This window comes from Gorilla gorilla, chromosome 14 (assembly GCF_029281585.2).
Source record: "Gorilla gorilla gorilla isolate KB3781 chromosome 14, NHGRI_mGorGor1-v2.1_pri, whole genome shotgun sequence".
Lineage (NCBI taxonomy): Eukaryota > Metazoa > Chordata > Mammalia > Primates > Hominidae > Gorilla > Gorilla gorilla.
In genome coordinates, this window is record NC_073238.2 from 52,413,013 (window position 1) to 52,427,832 (window position 14,820).

Sequence of the window (14,820 nt, forward strand, 5' to 3'; positions counted from 1 at the left end):
TTAACAGTATTGATTCTTCCTATCATGAGTATAGAATGTTTTGCTATTTGTTTGTATCATCTCTGGTTTTTTTGAGCAGTGTTTTCTGATTCTCGTTGTAGAGGTCTTTCATCTCCCTGGTTAGCTGTATCCCTAGGGATTTTTGTGTGTGGCTATTGTCAATGTGATTACATTCTTGATTTGGCTCTCGGCTTGGACATTATTGATGTATACAAATGCTACTGATTTTTGTCCATTGATTTTGTATCCTGAAACTTTGCTGAAGTTGTTTGTCAGATCTAGGAGCCTTTGGGCAGATACTATGGGGTTTTCTAGGTATAGAATCATATCATCTGCAAACAGAGATATTTAGACTTCCTGTCTTTCTATTTGGATGCCTTTTATTTCCTTCTCTTGCCTGATTGTTCTGGGTAAGACTTCCCATACTATACTGAATAGGAGTGGTGATAATAGGCATCCTTGTTTTGTTTCAGTTCTCAAGATAAGTACTAGCTTTTGCCTGTTTAGTATGATGATGGCTGTGGGTTTGTCATAAGTGATTCCTTATTTTGGGGTATATTCCTTTGATGCCTAGCTTGTTGAGGGTTTTTCACATGATGGGATGTTGAATTTTGTCAATAACCTTCTCCGCATCTATTGGGATGATTACATGGTTTTTGTTTTTAGTTCTGTTTATGTGATAAATTACACTTATTCATTTGTGTATATTGAATCAAACTTGCTATCCAGGAATAAACTCTACTTCATCATGATGGATTTGCTTCTTCATATGCTGCTGGATTCAGCTTGCTGTTATTTTGCTGAGGATTTTTGTGTCTATGTTCATCATGGATATTGGCCTGAAGTTCTCCTTTTCTACTGTTCCTGTCAGGTTTTGGTATCAGAATGATTCTGGCCTCATATCATGAGTAAGGGAAGAGTCACTCCTCCTCAATTTTTTGAAATGGTTTCAGTGGGATTGGTACCAGCTCTTCTTTTTATATTTGGTAGAATTTGGCAGTGAATCCTTCTGGTCCAGGAATTTTCCTGATTGTTAGAAAAATTTTATTACCGATTTAATTTCAGAGTGCATTATTGGCCTGATCAGGGTTTCAATTTCTTTTTGGTTCAATCTTGGGAGGTTGTATATTTCCAGGAATGTATCCATTTCTTCTAGGTTTTCTAGTATGTGTGCATAGAAGTGTTTGTGATATTTTCTGAGGGTTTTTGTTTTTCTGTGGGGTCAGTGTAATGTCTCCTTTATTATTTCTGATTTTTTAATTGCGATGTTCTTTTTTTATTAGTCTAGCTAGCAGTTCATTAATCTTATTTACTCTTTCAAAGTACAAAATTCTGTTTCTATTTATCTTTTTTATGGTTTTCTATCTCAGCTTCATCCAGTTTAGTTATTTCACTTCTTCTGCTATCTTTGGGATTGGTTTGTGCTTGTTTTTCTAGTTCACCCAGGTGTGATGTTAGGTTATTAATTGGTGATCTTTCAAACTTTTTGATTGAGCATTAAGTGCTACAAACTTTCCTCACTACTACTTTAGCTGTATTATAAAGTATTAGACAGATCATTGAGGCAGAATACTAACAAAGACAAAGATATTTGGGACCTAAACTTGACACTTGACTAAACAGAGACAGAATGGAAAGATATACTGTGTAAGAAATGACTGGATTTTCTTAGAGTCATTCCATTTTTTCTTGTTTACACCAAAGGCCAATGTTCAAACTGTCTTAATTTATAGAAAAGAACAAGCATTGTAATAAAGTCAGTTGAGGAAAGCCACAGAGATTCTAGTATGTTGTATTTTTATTTTCATTAATTTCAGTGAATTTCTTGATTTCTGCCTTAATTTCATTGTTTACTCAAGTCATTCAGGTGCAGATTAGTTAATTTCCATGTAATTGGTTTGTGACGTCTTTTTAGTATTGACATCTATTTTTAATGTGCTGTGGTCTGACAGTGTAGTTGTTATGATTTTTTTTTATTTGCTGGGTATTGTTTTATGACCAAGCATATGGTTGATTTTAGAGTATGTGCCATGTGCAGATGAGAAAAATTCTGTTGTTGTTGGGTGAAATATTCTGTAGATCAGTGGTCCCCAACCTTTTGTACAACAGGGACTGGTTTCATGGAAGACAATTTTTGCACAAACTTGTGGTAGGGGAGATGGTTTCAGAGGTATTATGTTCTCATAAGGAGCATGCAACCTAGATCCCTCACATGCACAGTTCATAATAGGGTTCATGCTCCTGTGAGAATCTAATGCTGCCTCTGATCTGACAGAAGGTAGGGTTCAGGCGGTAATGCTTGCCCGCTGCTCACCTCCTGCTGTGTGTCCTGGTTCCTAACAGCCCGTGGACTAAGCCCGTGGCTTAGGATTGTATATATACCAGTATCAATATCATATTTAGGTCCTGAATATTTTTGTTAGTTTTCTGCAGTGATGATCTGTCTAATACTTTCAGTGGGATGTTGACATTTCTCACTATTAATCTGTGGTTAACTAAGTCTCTTTGTAGGTCTCTAAGAGCTTTTTTATGAATTTAGGTGCTCTAGTGTTAGGTGCATACATATTTAGGAGACTTAAGTCTTCTTATAAAAATGAAATTGTTATGATTATATAGTGCCTTTCTTTGTCCTTTTTGATCATTTTTGGTTTAAAATCTGTTTTCTCTGAGATTAGAAGAGCAACCCATGCTTTTTTTGTGTTTCATTTGCTTAGGAGATTTTTCTCCATCCCTTGACTTTGAGCCTATAGATGTCATTGCATGTGAGACGAGTCTCTTGAAGACAGCATACAGTTGGATCATGCTTTTTTTAATCCACCTTGCCATTCAGTGCCTTTTAAATCGGTCATTTAATCAGATTACATTCAAGGATAATATTGACATATGTGGATTTTATTCTGTCATAGTGTTGTTACCTGGTTGTTACATAAATTTGGTTGTGTATTTGCTTTATAGTATTGATAATCTATATATTTAAGTGTGTTTTTATGGTGGTCAGTAATGGTCTTTCATTTCCATGGTTAGCACTCCTTTAAGGCCCTCTTTTAAGGCACGTCTTGTAGCAGTAAATTTCTTTAGTATTTGCTTGTCTAAAAGGATCTTATTTCTTCACTTATTAAGCTTATTTTTGCTGGATATGAAATTCTTGATTAGAATTTCTCTTCTTTAAGGATGCTGAATATAGCACCCCCCCCTGCCGATTCCTTCCTGGATTGTAGGGTTTCTGCTGAAAGGTTTCCTATTAGCCTGATGGGGTTCTCTACATAGGTGACCCACCCTTCTTTCTAGCTGTCTTTCTTTAATACTTTTTCTTTCACATTGACCTTGGAGAATGTGAGGATTATGTGTCTTGGGGATGGTCATCTTGTATTATATCTCACTGGGATTCTCTGAATTTCTTGAATTTGAATGCTGACCTGTGTAGTGAGGTTGGAGAAGTTTTCCTGGACAATATTCTAAAGTATGTTTTCTAAGTTGCTTGCCCTCTCTCCTTCTCTTTCAGGGATATAAATGTATCATATGTTTGGTCTCTTTACATAATCCCGTATTTCTCAGAGGTTTTGTTCACTTTTTAAAATTCTCTTTTCATTATTTTTGACTCACTGAGTTGATTCAAAGAACTGGTATTTGAGCTCTGAAATTCTTTCCTCAGCTTGGTCTATTCTGCTATTGATACTTCTGATTGTATTATGAAATTCTTACAGTGAGTTTTTCAACTCCATCAAATCAGTTTGGTTCATAAATCATTACAGTGTTTACTTTATATATTTATAGTAACAAAGAAAGTTTAGCATTACCAACAATACAGGCAAATATCTAATGAAATGTAATAGATAGACCCAAACATATTGATTCATATTTTGATATTTGATATGAAAAGTTGAGCAACATACACCAAATAAGTAGTATTAAGAAAATTGAAGATCCATACATGATTCTATATTAAAAATAATTGCTGTGGCTTGAAGACTGAAATCTAGAAGGCAAAACTGTAAAGATTTATAAAAAATAAATATAATAAAATAGATTTGTGATTTCAAAATAGGGAAGGTTTTCTTAAACAACATAGAATAAATGCTAACATAAAAGAAAAATAATAATAAATTCATCTACATCAAAAGGAGAGATTTATGATCATCACACATACCCTGAAGAAAGTGAAAAGACAAGATAACTAAACTAACATGACTATTTGGCTTACAAAAGAATATTCAGATGCTCAAACCTCCAAAGAAAACACCATCAACATGCCTAATTTTTCATGGTTATGAGAATTTAAAACACATCTGATAGACTGATAAAAATTTAAAAGTCCGATTATTAGCAAAATTGGCAAGCATGGAAATAAACATAAGAACGCTAATGGTGGGAGTGTAAATTTTTATAAACACTCTGAAGAATAGATTGTCATTACTTAATAAAGCTAAGGACACACATATACTATAAACTAACGATTTAATTCCTGGATCTATATTGCACTTTCATACATGTATAGAATGCTTATTTGTTTTTAGTCACTAAACGAAAACAGAAAAATGACCCACAAATCTATAAATAATAGAATAAATGCATTAGCTTTTACATTTTCATATAATAGAAAATTATATTGCAATAAAAAATACATCATAATCACTTATAGCACCTTGTGTCAATTTCACAAACATAACGTTGAATAAACAAAAACAATAAAATCCTACATACGAGCAGTGTTATCTCATTCATATAAATTTTAAAATGGCAAATTAAATTGTATAATTTGGGAATCCATATACATGTGTTAAAACTATGAAGAAAAATGAGAAAATAATTTTTTCAAGTTTGGATAGCAGCTACATTAAAGATAGAAACATTTGGAGGGAACTTGGGGTACATCATAAATGCTAATCATATTCTCTTTCTAGCCTTGACTAGGGTAAAAACAGATATTAGCTTCATAGTTGTCTGTTTAAACTATATACATAAGTTTTGGTTACATTTTTGATAGATGCAATGTTAAATAACATAAAATTTTAAAAACTAAATGTATAAAGATAAAAGTTCTTAAAATGCTATGTTAATTAACAATCTAATGGAAAATGAACAAAGCAATCTAATTGCAAATGAGAATGGGAAAAAAGATTGACTTTTTTTTCCTTTGCTTTATTCAACTTTCTTTGTTTTGCTTGATATTTTGTGTATAGGTGTTTATATTCTTTTTCAAAGAACGAACTGTCCTAAAACAAATGTTAAGTTGATCTGTTTTTATAGGTTAGTGTTTCTTAAATTTTATTATATGTGTGAATCACCTGGGGATATTATTAAAATGCATATTCTGACTCAGTAAATCTGGAGTGAGGCCTGCAATTCTAACAAGCTACCATGGAATGCGCAGGGTGTTAGATTAGTCCAAGTACTACTCTTTGAGGAGTGGAGCTCCGAGCTACAGATGGGTTGGTAATGGCTTAATTAAAACCCAACTGGTTATCTGCAAATGGGGTGACGATGGATTTTCATTCAGCTGGGACACAGTTGGAAGTGAAATGCAGCAGTTATTAATAATTGTGCTTGAACACAAGGTATAAACCAGAATTTCCTGGCAAACTTGGGATATCTGTTCTCCCTAGCTGTGAGTTACAGTAATTTTTTTTTTTACACATTTTAAAATTTAGGACCAGACATTCTGGGAAACTGACCACCGTAAATCCTCCTGAGTAACACACCTAATATTGCCCCCCCCCCCAAAAACAATCTGAAATGCATACCAGGCCTTATAAGAAAAAAGCCTTTGAGGTAGCAAATAAAGGTTTATATTTTGCTAAATGCACAGCAGAGAAAAAGTTATGCCCAGGTTGAAGTGGGTGTAAGTCTCCCATCTGCTGCTAGCTAGACAGTCTGGACCCCAGATTCTTCTTGCTCCTGAAATACTTGTAAGGCATGGTCTTATTACATTTCAATGATATAATCTTTACTTTTGGTATGAGATACTGCTTTGTTTTATCTCTTCTGCATTTTTAATTTTTTGAACTTAAAATAATGTTGCTCTTTTCTACCTGCTGTTTTTTTTCTGTTTTTAAAATTACTTATAAATCGGCCGGGCACAGTGGCTCACGCCTGTAATCCCAGCACTTCCGGAGGCCTAGGCACGTGGATCACGAGGTCAGGAGATCGAGACCATCCTGGCTAACACGTTGAAACCCTGTCTCTACTAAAAATATAAAAGATTAGCCGGGCATGGTGGCGGGCGCCTGCAATCCCAGCTACTCGGGAGGCTGAGGCAGGAGAAGGGCGTGAACCCAGGAGGAGGAGCTTGCAGTGAGCCGAGATAGCGCCACTGAACTCCGGCCTGGGTGAAAGAGCGAGACTCCGTATCAAAAAAAAAAAAAAAAAAAAAAAAAATTACTTATAAATCAACTCTTCAAAGCAAAACAATAATTGTCTTTGTTTTTTTACAATTTTGATTTTTATTTTAGATTTGGAGGTGCATGTGCAGATTTGTTACATGGGTATGTTGTGTGGGACTGAGGTTTGACATACAAATGATCCCATCACCCAGGTAGTGAGCATAATATCCAATAGTTAGTTTCTCAATCCTTGACCCCCTCTAGTACTTCCCAGTGTTTATTGTTGCCATCTTTATATAATGAGTGCCCAATGTTTAGCTCCCACTTATAAGTGAGAACATGTGGTATTTGGTTTTCTCTTCCTGCATTAATTTGCTTAGGATAATGGAATCCCGCTGCATCCATATTGCTGCGATGAGCATGATTTGATTCCCTTTTATGGCTGCATGGTATCCCATGATGTATTATGTATCACATTTTATTTACTGAATCCACTGTTGATGGGAACCTAGGTTAATTCCATGTCTATGCTATTTTGAATAGTACTGCAATGAACATATGTGTGCATGTGTCTTTTGGTAGAACAAATTATTTTCTTTTGGATATATACTAGCAATGGCATTGCTAGGTTGAATGGTAGTTTAAATTTCTTTGAGAAATCTCCAAACTGCTTTCCACAGTGGCTGATCTAATTTATTTTATTTATTTATTTTTATACTTTAACTTCTAGGGTACATGTTTACAATGTGCAGGTTTGTTACATATAAATACATGTGCCATGTTGGTGTGCTGCACCCATTAACTCGTCATTTACATTAGGTATATCTCCTAATGCTATCCATCCCCACTCCCCCCACCCCATGACAGACCCCAATGTGTGATGTTCCCCTTCCTATGTCCAAGTGTTCTCATTGTTCAATTCCCACCTATGAGTGAGAATATGCGGTGTTTGGTTTTCTGTCCTTGTGATAGTTTGCTCAGAATGATGGTGTCCAGCCTCATCCATGTCCCTACAAAGGACATGAACTCATCCTTTTTTTATGGCTGCATAGTATTCCATGGTGTATATGTGCCACATTTTCTTAATCCAGTCTATCATTGATGGACATTTGGGTTGGTTCCAAGTCTTTGCTATTGTGAATAGTGACACAATAAACGTACGTGTGCATGTGTCTTTATAGCAGCATGATTTATAATCCTTTGGGTATACACCCCGTAATGGGATGGCTGGGTCAAATGGTATTTCTAGTTCTAGATCTTTGAGGAATTGCCACACTGTCTTCCACAATGGTTGAACTAGTTTACAGTGCCACCAACAGAGTAAAAGTGTTCCTATTTCTCCAGCACCTGTTGTTTCCTGACTTTTTAATGATTGCCATTCTAACTGGTGTGAGATGGTATCTCATTGCGGTTTTGATTTGCATTTCTCTGATGGCCACTGATGATGAGCATTTTTTCATATATCTCTTGGCTGCATAAATGTCTTCTTTTGAGAAGTGTCTGTTCATATCCTTTGCCCACTTTTTGATGGGGTTGTTTGATTTTTTCTTGTAAATTTGTTTAAGTTCTTTGTACATTCTGGATATTAGCCCTTTGTCAGATGGGTAGATTGCAAAAATTTTCTCCCATTTTGTAGGTTGCCTGCTCACTCTGATGGTAGTTTCTTTTGCTGTGCAGAAGCTCTTTAGTTTGATTAGATCCCATTTGTCAATTTTGGCTTTTGTTCCCATTGTTTTTGGTGTTTTAGACATGAAGTCCTTGCCCATGCCTATGTCCTGAATGGTATTGCCTAGGTTTTTCTTCTAGGGTTTTTATGGTTTTAGGTCTAACATTTAAGACTTTAATTCATCTTGAATTAATTTTTGTATAAGGTGTAAGGAAGGAATCCAGTTTCAGCTTTCTACATACGGCTAGCCAGTTTTCCCAGCACCATTTATTAAATAGGGAATTCTTTCCCCATTTCTTGTTTTTGTCAGGCTTGTCAAAGATCAGATGGTTGTAGATGTGTGGTATTATTTCTGAGGGCTCTGTTCTGTTCCATTGGTCTATATCCCTGTTTTGGTACCAGCACCATGCTGTTTTGATTACTGTAGCCTTGTAGTATAGTTTGAAGTCAGGCAGCGTGATACCTCCAGCGTTGTTCTTTTGGCTTAGAACTGTCTCGGCAATGCGGGCTCTTTTTTGGTTCCATATGAACTTTAAAGTAGTTTTTTCCAATTCTGTGAAGAAAGTCATTGGTAGCTTGATGGGGATGGCATTGAATCTATAAATTACCTTGGGCAGTATGGCCATTTTCATGATATTGATTCTTCCTATCCATGAGCATGGAATGTTCTTCCATTTGTTTGTGTCCTCTCTTATTTCGTTCAGCAGTGGTTTGTAGTTCTCCTTGAAGAGGTCCTTCACATCCCTTGTAAGTTGGATTCCTAGGTATTTTATTCTCTTTGAAGCAATTGTGAATGGGAGTTCCCTCATGATTTGGCTCTCTGTTTGTCTGTTATTGGTGTATAGGAATGCTTGTGATTTTTGCACATTGATTTTGTATCCTGAGACGTTGCTGAAGTTGCTTATCAGCATAAGGAGATTTTGGGCTGAGACAATGGGGTTTTCTAAATATACAATCATGTCATCTGCAAACAGGGACAATTTGACTTCCTCTTTTCCTAATTGAATACCCCGTATTTCTTTCTCCTGCATGATTGCCCTGGTCAGAATTTCCAACACTATGTTGAATAGGAGTGGTGAGAGAGGGCATCCCTGTCTTGTGCCAGTTTTCAAAGGGAATGCTTCCAGTTTTTGCCCATTCAGTATGATATTGGCTATGGGTTTGTCACAAATAGCTCTTATTATTTTGAGATACGTCCCATCAATACCTAATTTATTGAGAGTTTTTAGAATGAAGGGCAGTTGAATTTTGTCGAAGGCCTTTTCTGCATCTATTGAGATAATCATGTGGTTTTTGTCTTTGGTTCTGTTATGGGCTAAATTAAAAGACACAGAATGGCAAATTGGCTGAACTAATTTAAATACACGCCAGTAGTATATAAGTGTTCCTTTTCTCCACAGCCTCATGAACATTTGTTATTTTTTGGCTTTCAAATAATAGCCATTCTAATTGGTGTAATTGATGTGAGATACTATCTCATTTTTTAAAATATGAATTTCTCTGATGATTAGTGATGTTGAGCATTTCTTCATATATTTGTTGGCCATATGTATGTCTTCTTTTGAGAAGTATCTATTTATATCCTTTGCCCATTTTTAATGAGGTTATTTGTGTTTTGGTTGTTCCATTGTTTAAGTTCCTTATAGATTCTAGATATTAGACCTTTGTTAGGTGCATAGCTTTGCAAATATTTTCTCCAAATCTGTAGGTTGTTCGTTTACTCTGTTGTTAGCTTCTTTCACTGTGCAGAAGTGCTTTCGTTTAATTAGGTCTCACTGGTCAATTTTTGTTTTTGTTGCGATTGCTTTTGAGGACTTAGTTATAAGTTCTTTCCCAAGGTTGGTAACCAAAATGGTGTTTCCCAGGCTTTCCTCTAGGATTCTTATAGTTTGAAATCCTACATTTAATTATTTATTCCACCTCGAATTAATTTTTTATATGTTGAAGGGTATGGGTCCAGTTTCATTTTTCTGTACATGGCTAACCAGCTATCCCAGCACCATTTTATTGAATAGAAATTCCTTTCTCCATTGCATATTTTTGTCAACTTTGTTGAAGATTAGATGGCTGTAAAGGTGCAGCTTTATTTCTTATTCTCTATTCTGCTCCATTGGTCTATGTGTCTGTTTTTGTATCAGTATCATACCGTTTTGGCTACTGTAGCCTTATGGTGTAGTTTGTATTCAGGTAATGTGATGCCTCCAGCTTTGCTCTTTTTGCTTAGGACTCCTTTGGCTGTTTGAGCTCTTTTTTCATTCTATATGAATTTTAGAATTTTTTTTCTAATTCTGTGAAAAATATTATTGGTACTTTGATAGGAATAGCACTGAATCTGTAGATTACTTTGGGCAGTAAGGCCATTTTAACAACAGTGATGCTTCTAGTCCATAAGCACGGAATGTTTTTTCATTTGTGTTGTCTCTGATTTCTTTTAACAGTGTTTCATAATTCTCCTTGTAGAAATCTTTCACTTCCTTGATTAGCTGTATTCCTAGGTTTATTTTTATGTGTTTAGCTATTGTGAATGAGATTGCATTCTTGAATTGGCTCTTGGCTTGAACATCATTGGTGTAGAGAAATGCTATTGATTTTTGTACACTGATTTTGTATCCTGAAACTTCACTGAAGTCATTTATCAGCTTTAGGAGCCTTTGGGTGGAGTCTTTAGGCTTTTCTAGGTATACAATCGTATCATCAGCGATGAGAGATAGTTTGATCCTTCATTTCCTATTTGGATGCCTTTTATTTCTTTCTCTGGCCTGATTGCTCTGGCTAGGACTTCCAATTGTCTTCATTTAAAAAAACTCAATATCTTTAGATTCCATAAAATATTTCTTTCTTTTTGTAAGTAACTCATATTTATTTTTGAAATAATTTTTATTAGAAGTATTTTTAGTATGTGGGAACAATTGGTGTTGGTGTTATCAATCACTTGATTAATTTATTCATAAGATATCTTTGTTGAAAATATAAATATTTAAAACAGTGACCCAAACCTCTAAGTGAAAAACATAAACTGTGGCAAAAACAACAGAAAAGAAAGAACACTTAAATAAAATAATAGAAGTAACATACATGTAATCTGAAATTATACCAATGAAAACTAGTGCATAATTTTCAATATATGGAGGATCCATTTATATATTTCAGAAAACTGACATTAGAAAATAAAAGGGGTTAGAATATGCCAGCCAGAATTAAAGTGAAAAAGCTAAAAATTCCTTTTGTCTCTTGAATCACAAGCTCTTATCTGCAAAATGTCACAGCGAAAATTTCTGCCAGTATTAAATGGGATCTTGGTGAGCCTCATTTAATATCTCTATTCACACTCAAACAAAATGTTTTTAAGTAATGGAGATGAATATTATGCTTTTAAATCACAAAAAGTTAACAATACTGAATCATATTCAGTACTGAAAGCACCTTAAACTTGAAGTATGATTCTTTTCATAATGACATATGGTTTTCAGAAAAATAGCAGAAACTGACATTCTAGAAAAACAAAATGAGTGATTCACACCCCAGTAAAATCTAATATCACTTCCAGGATATTAAATACTTCATGTGCCAAGTTAGTCATAGATTCTGGCCTTACTTCAAGAGGTACTACTGATATTCTTAGTTGTTTTGCTTTTTGTTTGTTTTGTGTGTGTGTGTGCATGGGTTGTTTTTTTAAATTCTAATGAATCCATAAAAATTTATCCGCATATGAAGAATTCATAATGAAACAAACTTATTGCATCTGATTCATGATTCTTCATGGAATTGACATGAAGACTTGGCTTTAGAGATCTTCTAGAACTCCCAACTAAAACAAAAATAAATTACTTCTAAATTATCTACATTATTTGCCTTCATAGTTGTGTGATAATTGCAGGATCTCGGGGCAATATCCTTGCAAATGCATCTAGTCATGTTCTTGGATGTCTTTATTTATTAAATAATCTATTATACTCAATTGAACACGCATCTCTCAAGTATGTGTACCTGGCTCTGTGATAATCGTGAAGGATTAACAAGACAATAAAATATAGCTGACTCTTGAACAACATGGGTTTGAACTGTGTGGATCCACTTACAGCCAGATTTTGTTCAATAAAAGTTATACCTAGTATGCCTATCTCTCCTGCCTCTTCTTCTACCTCCTCCACCTCTTTTTCCTCTGTCACCCCTGAGACAGCAAGACCAACCTCTCCTCTTTCTCCTCCTCCTCAGCCTACTCAATGTGAAGGGGATAAGAATAAAGACCTTTTGTGATACTCCTTTTCCACTTAATGAATAGTAAATATATTTCCTCTTTCTTATGATTTTCTTAACAACACTTTCTTTTCTCTAGCCTACTTCACTGTGAGAATACAGCTATACTACATATAATACAATAACTAAATATTTGTTGATTGACTGTTCGTGTTATTGATCAGACTTCCAATCAACAGTAGTCTATTAGTTAAGCCTGGGGGGAGTCAAAAGTGATACACAAATTTTCAACTGTGTGGGGTGCCAGTGACTCCTTCAATGTTCAACGCTATGGTCTCAAGTAGCTCACACTCAGGTTGACAGACAGTAAAGTCAACATTACAACAGAATTTGGCAAGTGCCCTAAAATCAAAAGAAATGGGATTCTAGGAGAGAAGGAAAAGAAAGTTCAATGTCTCCTACATTGAGCTAAAATCACCTTCCCCCAAATGTACATACTTTAGATATAAGTCATACCTTTCAGTCCAGAGGAAATAAGCATCCTTCCACGCAAGGGATTCTTAAATTTTGTTGTTACTTTTATTTGTTTGCTTTCTTGCTGTTTTTATCTTTTGGCCTAAAAGACAAAACATCAATGTCACCATCTTCTACTAAATCTCATCAACTGTTTCTCAAATTAAAAGACAACTGCATCTTATTCTCTTTTGAACATATATTTTGTTTCAAGATCGTCCTTAAAACATGATTAATAAAAGTAAACACAATACTATGTTAAAATATGAATAATATAATACTATAAACACAGTTATAGATATTATTTTTTCTGTACTTAGGGTGGTAATGCTATAATCAATCAATTTTTTCTTTACAATAATTTTTTAAGTGTAGCAAGACCCTGTAAGTCCAGTGAATTTTTGTTTGCTTGCTTTTAAAAAATAATTATTTCTATTAGATTATGGCATATTTTAATCTGTTTAAAGATTTTACAACTAAATTCTGACACCAAACATTAACTCTCCTATCAGATTTAGAGATTTCATTAACGTTACTTCTATTTTCATTCAGGCAATAATAAAAATGTTGATTAATATAAAGTTAAGTACAGGGTCTTCTGGAATTCTGGGGTAGTATACAGTAAATGTCTCCAGAGAAATACTTACCAACAGTTTGCTGCTGAAGAATCCACTCCAATTTAAGGCAGTGTGTACTAAAGGGGTCCCTGAGACTCAAATTGAACTTTTTAAGACTCTAACCTTTTTAATTCACTTATAGGTATTTTCATTCCATCTTTAGTACAAACCTATGAGACAGATCTATTATGAAGCTATTTCACCAAAAACGAAATGGAGACCGCATAACTTGCCTAACTTGCATGGTCATGCAGTTGATTGATGGACTAAGAGACTCAAAGGCGATGCATTGATTCCCAGGAAACAATTATTCAATCATTTATTATTCACCAGATTGTTGTATATGTCGGTGATGTTTTAAGACATTTTAATATGGATTTTTACAATCAATACCTATACTACACACACCTGAATGGCTAAAACTTTAAAAATTGGAAAAACCAAACACTAGCAAGAACATGGGGTCAGGGGAACTCTAATGTATGGTGTGTGGGAATGTACCATACAATATTTTCCTTCACTTTGAAGAAGAGGCCTGGGATTTTACATTTGATATATAAAATCATATACACCAAATATTTTCACTGTAACCAAGGAGTTTCCTGCCTAGGAATTTACTCAAGAAAATTGGAAAACTATGCACAAAAAAAGTTTGTAATAAGAACATTCATGAAAGCTTTATTCTTCGTAATGAAAAACTGAAAACTGTCCAAGTGTCTACACAGAGAGCAATAAACTGTGGTGCATTCACACTGAAATATCACTCAGTAATAAAAAGGAATGAGCTACTGATAAGTGAAAAAACAAGGATGAATCTCATAAATATGCAGAGTGAAAGATGCTTTTCCAGAAAGTGATGTATAGTAAAAAAAAATTGCATTCCCCTATTTTATTGAGAAAAAGGAAGTTATACTCTATACCATAGTTTGCTTTTTTTTCGCCTTTTTTTAATTTTTTTATTTTTTTCACACATATGGGCTATCTTTTGTTCTGCTTTTATTTTTTTTTATTTTTTTATTTATTATTATTATACTTTAAGTTTTAGGGTACATGTGCACAATGTGCAGGTTAGTTACTTATGTATACATGTGCCATGCTGCTGTGCTGCACCCATTAACTCGTCATTTAGCATTAGATATATCTCCTAATGCTATCCCTCCCCCCTCCCCCCACCCCACAACAGTCCCCAGAGTGTGATGTTCCCCTTCCTGTGTCCATGTGTTCTCATTGTTCAATTTCCACCTATGAGTGAGAACATATGGTGTTCGGTTTTTTGTCCTTATGATAGTTTACTGAGAATGATGATTTCCAATTTCATCCGTGTCCCTATAAAGGACATGAACTCATCATTTTTTTAATGGCTGCATAGTATTCCATGGTGTATATGTGCCACATTTTCTTCATCCAGTCTATCATTGTTGGACATTTGGGTTGGTTCCAAGTCTTTGCTATTGTGAATAGTGCCACAATAAACGTATGTGTGCATGTGTCTTTATAGCAGCATGAT

General features: G+C 34.7%; 1 long non-coding RNA gene across 1 annotated transcript in view; it reads right to left on the minus strand.

Annotated features, from left to right (window-relative positions):
- The window catches only part of LOC129526356 (uncharacterized), a 306,307-nt gene that overhangs the window by 77,774 nt on the left and 213,713 nt on the right, over nt 1-14,820 (minus strand). The window contains exon 3 of the long non-coding RNA XR_008671027.2: nt 12,700-12,799. This is a non-coding gene — a long non-coding RNA (uncharacterized lncRNA). The remainder of the gene's footprint in view (nt 1-12,699; nt 12,800-14,820) is intronic.